The following is an 8,972-nucleotide window of genomic DNA, read 5'->3' as shown; positions in this document are numbered from 1 at the left end:
GGCGTGCTGAGGGACAGGGCGCGAATCTGGGCGTGGGGACTCGTCGTCGGCGTCCTAGTCCCTGGCGCTGATGATCTGCTGCAGGGGCGCCGGAGCACCGGGCGTGTAGGGGGCTTGGGTGGTTCGGGAGCCAGGAGGTCGCACGGTGGTGCTTCTGCACGGCTTCTCGGCAGATGCGAAGAGGAACGACGGCTACGTGTTGCAGATGCTCCAGATCCGGTCCCTGGCGGGCGATTGGCGGCGTGCGTGGTGCACGTCTGACGCGCCTGATGTTTGGCTGCGGCCTGGAACCATGGTGGTTCCTGGCCTCGGGCAGTGCCTCTCTGCTCCTTTCCGGCATGGTGCTCGGCATGGCACGGAGGCTCGCGCTGCGTCTGGCGGCCCTTCGTCTGGTCGGCCATTGGTGGATCTGGCACCTGTACTGGAGTTTGGCTGCTGGTGGTCTCAGCGAGGTGCGGCCGGCTACGGTGCTTCTCGGTGCTTCGTCCACGGGCAAGCTTTGATGGTGGTGGCGGTGGTCGGTGGGCTTGTCAACGTCAATGCGGATTGATGTGCGGTCGAGGGCGTGCTGGGAGCTTAGGAGAAAACCTTGTCTTGGCATTGTGTCGTGACTAGCAATGGCGGTGGCTGTGGCTATCGTGACCTTCTTTGAGGCATCGCTACTTTGCTGACGCACCACTCTTGCACTGATCCAGTTGATGGTGCATCTCCGGGGGAAACCCTTGATCCTGCGTGATTGGATGATGGCGGCACATTGGCGTCATTTCTCCTCTAGGGGGCTTCGTCTTTGGAGCTGGACATCGGCATGCAAGACTAGTGGATGGTGATGTTTGCGTTGAGGCTTCTGTGGCAACGATTATGGGGGTGAGCGTTTGAGCGAGGTTGAAGATGTGGCATCGGTTGAGGTAGTCGGCTCTTCTCTGTCGTATCCGTGGGATTGCCTTGGTTATTTGTTGCTGCGAAGTCGAAGCTGCTGTGGCGGGGCCCGGTAGTATATGATGACGGGCGGTAGGTGGTCCGTTTGGTGATCTTCCACGGCGCCAACCTTGCCTAGTTCTCTTTCGTAGTTCTCCGTCAGAGCTGGAACTGCATTGTCTTGCCGCAAGTGGCTGAGTTCTGGCGCGAATCTTCATGTGGCTCCACATGGCCTCTTCAGTGTGGATTGAGTCGATGATCGTCTACGGCGAAGTCGGAGTCATTTGCTTAGAGTATGAGGGTTTGGCGATGAGGCCTACTAAGGGGAGAAGTGATGACGATGACGCCTGCGTGTTTTCTCGATGATACTCTCGTTGGAAAGTGTGTATGGGGTATCCTGTGTGCGCCACTCAGCGGTTTGTGATGGTTTTCGCCCAGTTTTCCATTAATTAACCGATAATGCTACACCTACCAGATTTGTGTTACGTGTTTAACGTAATTTGCTTGGATTAGAATTGGAGGAATGGGGAGGAAGGGGCCCACCTCCTTGAAAATAGGGGGAAAGAGTTAGTTAGGAAGCAGGGCCGGTCCTTAGATTTGGGGGGCTCGGGGCGAAACTAAAATCTGGGGCCCTTAATATAAAAATCAAGATAACATATTTTTCATTTACTTTGATATTGGTCTAAGTTGAAATTGTTTACAGCGAAAGAAACATTCGAATGCCTTTAAAATAGTGCTTTTGCAACATCACTATAATACCATGAAATAGATCATTGAGTTAAGCTGACAAGTTCATAAAGAATTTGGCGCAACTTAGAGGTTAATACTTTTCTGTAGACATCGTCTCATAATCAAGGAACACAAACTATGTAAATTATTTGTCTTTCTTTATATTCGGTAGGTGTTATATCCTACCACATTTTCTTGATTTACCCTTTTTTTAGTTTCTGAATTACAAAGTGTACATATGGCCAATTACTCAGAACCATATGGTCTATTTTGTACTACTAATATTTGCTACACTACAACATAAGTGTCAATCATAGCGAATGTGAGTAATAAATTGTGCCTTGTGTAAACACATCGTATATTGACTAGGGTATGTACTTGAGTTGCTACTAGAGTGAAAAGTGCCCAGAATTTATATTTCAGAGTCGAACTATAATACGTGCTGATTTTGTAATGCTAAGTGAAGAATCCTCCTGATTATGGTGACTACAATATCTCCGGCCCGGGCAAGTTTAGAAATCTCAAAATAGATGCAATCCCAAAGGATTCGATCAAAAAAGGCCGCATTGTTACTTACCAGAGTCCGACCATGAATCTAAAGGCGTGCTCCTCCATCGCCGCCGCTGCGGCATCGGAGGCCGTGGTCTTGCCGTGTTGGGGACTGGAATTGGGCGCTGGCGACGGTGTGTACAATGGGAAAAACGAGGCGTCGGTGTCTTGCGCTACTATCCGTCAATGATGGTCATGCATGCCGCTGGGCAAGGCCTGGTATCTTGGCGTGATTGATGTTCAGTACTTGCCATCTCAAGGAAAAAGAGGAATGGTCGTGAGCTGTTGCGTGCGGGGCTGCCAGCTGACTCTGAACGAGATTTACCTGCTGCGTCCCTGGGCCATGGCCTACCCGCGAACCTGGGCGGGGCCCCTAGATTTTGGGGGCCCGGGGCGGCCGCCCCCCTGCCCCTCCCCAGGGCCGGCGAAGTTTACGTAGATGCTTTACGTAGGCTTATGTAGATGCAGCCAATGGCGGTGCCAGGATGAGAAGTCAGCGATGTCATTTCAAATATGTAATGTCAAATACATGTATTTTCATCAATTTATAAAAAAAATCACATGATTCCTACTTGTGTACAAAAGATTTGCCAAAAATCTGTGTGGTCAATTGACCACACTGCTCTCAACGTGGCTTCGCCACTGGATGCAACATTATCGTTAATTAACTGGGCAATTTCTGTCTACTTAATTAATGGATGAGACAAATTTTTTACCTCCATTTTGAAAAAGTTAGTTCGCGGCCACGCGCGCTCGGCGTCGACGCCGGGGAAATTTGATAAATTTGACCCGTGGACGAAATCAAATCACAGAATAAATTGTCCGTGAAACTATTTCACGCGGCTGACCTTTTTGTGTGACGCCCGACACGAAGGCGCCACATTATACTGTGCAACGCCTCACAAATAGGCGCTACACGACTGGCCAGCTTGCACCCTAGACTGCCTAAAAATTGCTAAGTCAATGTGCAGAGTCTAAGAGCTAGGCGCTGCACTGTATAGTGTGGCGCCTAGCTCTCAGGCGCTGCACTAGTGGTTGCACTACAAAATGAAGCAACCACTAGTGCAACGCCTAGAAGCTAGGCGCTACACTGTACAGTGTGACGCCTAGCTCTTAGGCGCTGCCCACTGACTTAGTAATTTTTGGATTACACGGGTGCGACGCTGTCCAGACGTGTAGCGTCTATCTGTGAGACGTTGCACAGTGTAGTGTGACGCCTTTGTGTCGGGCGTCACACAAAAAGGTCAGCCGCATGAAATAGTTTCACGGACAGTTCATTCTGTGATTTGATTTTGTCCATAGATCAAATTTATCAATTTTGCCTCGACGCCGAGGGCCAGGGCAGGCGATGAGCTCGCCGCTGCGCCATGAGAAAAGACACCGAGAGGTGATGTGCATGCATAGGTGTGTGTGCGCGCGTTCTTGCACGTTTGTGTTGCCTGTGCGCACGTGCAAGCGTGCTGAGTATGTGTTGTCCGTGCCAGTGGCGGAGGACGAGAAAAATTTAAGGTGGGGCGAATCATAAAGGTTATAGAATGATTTGATGCAATATTAAAATATCATGTACACACTAACAATACACTCTAATGATTTTAGGTGATTCTAAACTGGATCATTAAATTCAGTGGAATTTTCAGGAGAAAACAAATCTAAATAGAAAAATGGCCTGAAAAAAATATGGACTAGATTGCCAAAGCTATTTTCTAAAAAAGTATCATAAATTTGATAAATTCTTGACACGAAAATGTACTCCCTCCATTTCTAAATATTAGACTTTTTAGAGATTCTTATATGTACTACATATGGAGCAAAATGAATGAATATACACTCTAAAATATATCTATATACATCCATATGTATATGTAGTCCATATAAAAATCTGTAAAAGACTTATATTTAAGAAAGGAGGGAGTAGAAATTTATACCTCTTCGTGTGTATACGTTTTTCTTTCTGAGTGGGACTCCGTGTGTATATGTGGTATACTGGTGCGTGCGCTGGATCGATTGGGATTGACCTTTTTTTTTTAGAAATGATTGGGATTGACCTGATCGCTTTGGCAGTTCCGCTTAGGGAACGATGCCTGGCAGCAGGAACTAGTGGGCCTAAACAGCGTGGACCGAAGCTGAGCGACTAGGCCCACTCCTTTTTCTTCTTTTTCCCTTTTCCTAGCGACCTGACTCACCACTCAGCGTATGCGTACATGTATAAATCTTTCTGCCAAAAATCAAGGTAGGGCGGGCGCCCTGCCTCGCCCTACCGGGAGCTCCGCCTGTGGTCCGTGCGTTGTACGAGTAATAAGAGGTTGATTTAATTTTGCAAAGGGCATATACAATGGTTTTATCTTAGAAATGCCATGTATGATAAATTATGAGGTAGAGAAAAAATCATAAAAAAATGCTTGTCTTATTTTATTTAAGAGAAGACAAGAGATGATCTCTTAGCATAATATGTCTCACTATATTTTTAAGAATAACTAGGCTAAAAGATGACCTATTGTAGACATGTTTTTTTGTTATCTCTAAATTACGTGCAATACTTAAAAGAAGACTATCTTATCAACCATTGTACATGCCCTCACAAAGGTTTCCCGCTCAATTTGCTGGCGCGTCTGGGTTGCTCCGAGAGGTCCGTGTGTCGACTCGCCTAACAAACATAATTTTAGTTTCTTCTATTTATTTCTTTATCCCACTGACATGTGGGACCTGTCGACTGAAAAAAATACGAAGCTATACGGTGAGGCAGTGACCACATAATCATCAACATTCGTATATAATGACTGTATTGACCGTATTTTTAAATACGATGACCAACAAGTTCAGTGACCACCGATGCATTTTGCTCTTGAATTTATATTTAAACTCCAAGATATGAACAACGACCTCTATATTGTAGTTCTACCGCGGCATGTGTTTCTGCTACAGTTCTTCGCTGTCGAGGAAATTTTTGTGCGGCTCTCACTTTTTCACCATCCTTGCTTTTCGTCCGGTATCTTATTTAAAATGAAGTGGCCCTGTGATGTTTGAGTAAGTTGGGGTAGCAATCAATCATGTTGTATGCCTTGGTCCTCATCGTCTGTTTGCTTGGTCCAGCCCTTGTTTGTCTTTGTCCTTTACAAGTTCGCAGCTCGCACCCAACTTGTTAAAGCCACTCGAGCGTGTCAATACTTCATAAAAACATAAACGTGGTTATTATGGCTGTGGGGCCGTCAAGCAACCCGGGCCCCACACACTTTCTGTATCTCCCTTTTTATTATGGGCGCTAGCCGGCGCAACGATTCGGCCGGTCAAACAGCGCAAATACGATACGGTCTATAACAGCCGCAGGATTCCTTTTTCCCCAAACTGCTTCGCTAGTAAAAAAAACATGGCGCCTGTGCACAGGGATGAAAATGGAGTGAAAACTTTTCGCTTTTTCGGAGAAAAAATGGAAACGGAGAGAAAATATGAAAACGGAAACGGAAATTTGTAAAACGGGAGTGAAAATGGATTTTTTTATGCGGAACGGAAATAAAAATGGAACGGTGTTTTCCGGTGAAACACACGTGAAAACGAAACTTTCCGTTTTCGTAAATATGAAATTTCTGTTTTTATATACGAATATGGCTGCTTTGTAGCCCAACCATAATCATTTGAGGCCCAACCTCTACTACCGCACATGTATTCAACTTCCTATACGAAATTGTCCGGTACTAGTATAATACTATGCTAAGTTGCTAAAATAAACATATTATTATTTTGTAGCCATGTTAACAATTCATTAAACTTATTTGTTTTTGTGTGTATTTCTCTATGATTGAAGGGCTTTTTAAGTTTCGGTCAACTCCCACATCTATTTCTGTGTCTGATCTATATTCGCTCTGTGTCCGTTTCTGGTAGTATCTGTTTCCGTATTCATTTTCGGGGTTTCCGTATGTGTTTCCGTTTCTGCAAACGAATATGAAAACAAATGTGATAGCACTTAGTTTCGTCCGTTTTCGCTCCGTTTTCATCCCTGTGCATCCGGAGCAGTCATGTGATCCCCAATACCTCAGCCAGCTTGCCGGCCGTCCAAGTCGCCGCCAGCCGCTGCCCTCGTCACCGTCGGCTGACTCATGTCGATTCCACAGGACGCCGCCCTCGTCACTAGTGGTCGCCATCACATCCCCGTCCTCGCCGGTTCCAGCAGGATGTCGCCTCCACTAGTAGCAAATTAAACGACGCCGTTGTTGCAGCACCTAGCCGTCACCGTCGTATCACGCCCGTCGTCGCACCACCATGCCTCCGGCCGCAACACTCAGTGTCGCCGCTCGCACCCAATTGAAGCTTTTTCTCATGTTGGTCGAAGCTTTTTTCTACCCGTCGACTCTCGCATGGGGTTGAAAGAACGACGACGAACTCCATTTAAATGGATGTAGCAAAAATGCTCGCAGGTTGTAGCAAAAAACAGTGACGGCTGCAGCAAAAACGTCGTCGCCGCTGTCCGGGGTCGCATCTCCGCCATTAATGAATGGAGCAAATATCTTCGTCGGTTATAGCAAAAGCCGATGATGGTTGCAGCAAAATAACCATCTCCATCGTTGCGGGTCGTAGCTCCGCCATTAGTGGATGTAGCAAAAAATGTGTCTGGTTTCAGCATACAACGACCAAGGTCGCAGCATGCAGCACCCGCCACCCTCGAGCTTGCAGCTCCATGATGGTGTGGGCATGGCCATAGTCGCCATGGTCGCATCACCGACAAAAACGGATATAGCTTTGCGGGCTGCGCTTGCAACTTCTTTCCCCACCCCCGTCGGAGCTTCAGCCAGCAGTGGTGAACATGGATCTTGCAGACGACCAGGGGAAAGAAAAAAATATGAAGGCTGAGCAAAAAAAATGTCATGGGCCAAAGGCACGTAGTGGACCAAGGAGAAAAAAAGAACGACACGAAACTGGATTGGGAGACGTGTGTCGGTGTGTGCACTGGATCCCTGCGCGATCGAGTGGCGCGCGTGCGACCGGCGGAAGTGTTCGGCCGGCGTGTAGATGCCAAACGTTTTCCTTTTATTATTGATGATTTATTTTTTTTCTGTCCTTCTCGTTTGGGGATTAACCTCAAGGCATGTACAATGGTTCTATCTTAGCAATGCCACGTAGGATGAATGATGAGGTGGAGGAGAGAGAATTCATAAGAAAAGGCTTGCCTTCTCTTATTTAAAAGAAGACAAGAGATGATCTCTTAGCACAATATGTCTCACCATGTTTTTAGAAATAGCTAGTTATTGAAGATAAGACTAAGAAATGACCCATTGTAGACATGTTTTTTTGTCATCTCTTAATTACATGCAAGACTTAAGAGAAAACTATCTTATCAACCATTGTACATGCCCTCACGGGTCTTCTCCTGTGTACTACTCCCTCCGCTCCGAATTATTTGTCGCAACTAGAACTAAAAGATGTCTAAATGCATCCATTTCTACGACAAGTAATTTCGAACGAATGGAGTACCATTCTCATATCCATTTTTCTTTCCTTTCACACTTCACACTGCACCAGCCCTCTGGAAATTGTTATGGGACAGAGGGAGTATTTTCATATTCTTTTAATACTGGAAATTGTTTACTACTAGTGGCGTGTGGTAATTGTATTGGCACTGTATCCTCTATCATGGAGTAATAGCCTGTTCGTTTATCTAGGTTTCATTTACTCCGCCCACCGCATCGAGACAAAACCACCAGAAAATGGCCAGGAGGCGATCGACGGGGAGAACTTCGGGTCCCGTCGACGTCGACGTCGACATCGACGGAATCCCCAGCCTGACCCGAGCGAGCACGGGGACGGGGAATCGCTGGTTGGTGCTGCTTGCGCGACCTCGCGTACGCTATCAGCGCCGCAGGGGTGGCACCCCACCCTGTGCAATGGAGGTGCTCGACGAAATGTCGAACCGGACCTTGACGCTCCAGGCTCAGCAGTGCACGCTCCACAGGCGATCGACACAATGCCTGAGTGGAGCAGCTGTCTCTGGGGTCGGCTGCTCGGGCGTGCCCGGTATGCTGCTGCGCTTGTACTAACCATCTTTGAGCACTGCGATCTCTTCCCGTGTCCAGGTATGGTGTCTCTTTTGGCAATCAAAACTTAGTGCTGGAATGTCATCTTTCACTGTCGAGGAGACATCTGTGCCGCTCTTACTTTTTCATGCCTGTCGCTTTTGACAAGGTACGCATTGTATTCCAAATGAAGTACTCCCATGATGTGATGCTTCTGCAAATATGGGTACCAATCATGTGTCTTTGGATTCCTCAAAAAAATCATGTATCTTTGGGTCCTCTTCTCATCATCGACCGGGTCCAGCTTTTGTTTGTACAAGGTTGCAGCTCGCACCCAACTCCTTAAAGCCACTTGAGCATGTAGATAAACGTGACCTGATCAGCATTCCCCAGGCCCCATGATCTTTTTGTATTTCCTTTTCTTTTTAAAGTTTTCATGCTGTGCTTCTTGTTTGGAGTCTCCACTGCACTTCTTGTTCACGCCAAACAACCATTCTCATCTCTATGCAACAGCTACGAACCCGCAGCCCAGCTCGATATCCGAGAATTTAACAGTTGAGGCGTGTGTGTTTTTTTGGGTCAAACTGTAGTCATCCAGGGAGGACTAAGTTGAGGCGCGTGTTTGTTCATTACTTTCGTTGTGTTAGGTTCTCTTCTGACTCCAAAGTGGTCCCAATGAGATCATATATTCATATTGATCTGGATGCGCACTGTTTCTGCATATCACATATGACTAGGTAGAACCTAATAAGCTATCAGATGATAGCCTGATACATT

General features: G+C 46.8%; 1 protein-coding gene across 1 annotated transcript in view; it reads left to right on the top strand.

The window, feature by feature from the left end:
• The first annotated feature begins 7,868 nt into the window (after positions 1-7,868).
• The window catches only part of LOC119340068, a 7,097-nt gene continuing 5,993 nt past the window's right edge, over positions 7,869-8,972 (top strand). Inside the window, exon 1 of the mRNA XM_037611982.1 lies at positions 7,869-8,255. The gene's annotated coding sequence lies outside the window, so the exon portion shown is untranslated. The remainder of the gene's footprint in view (positions 8,256-8,972) is intronic.

Source organism: Triticum dicoccoides, chromosome 7B (assembly GCF_002162155.2).
Source record: "Triticum dicoccoides isolate Atlit2015 ecotype Zavitan chromosome 7B, WEW_v2.0, whole genome shotgun sequence".
Lineage (NCBI taxonomy): Eukaryota > Viridiplantae > Streptophyta > Magnoliopsida > Poales > Poaceae > Triticum > Triticum dicoccoides.
Note: the sequence above shows the minus strand (reverse complement) of the source record. Positions and strands in the feature narration are given on the sequence as shown.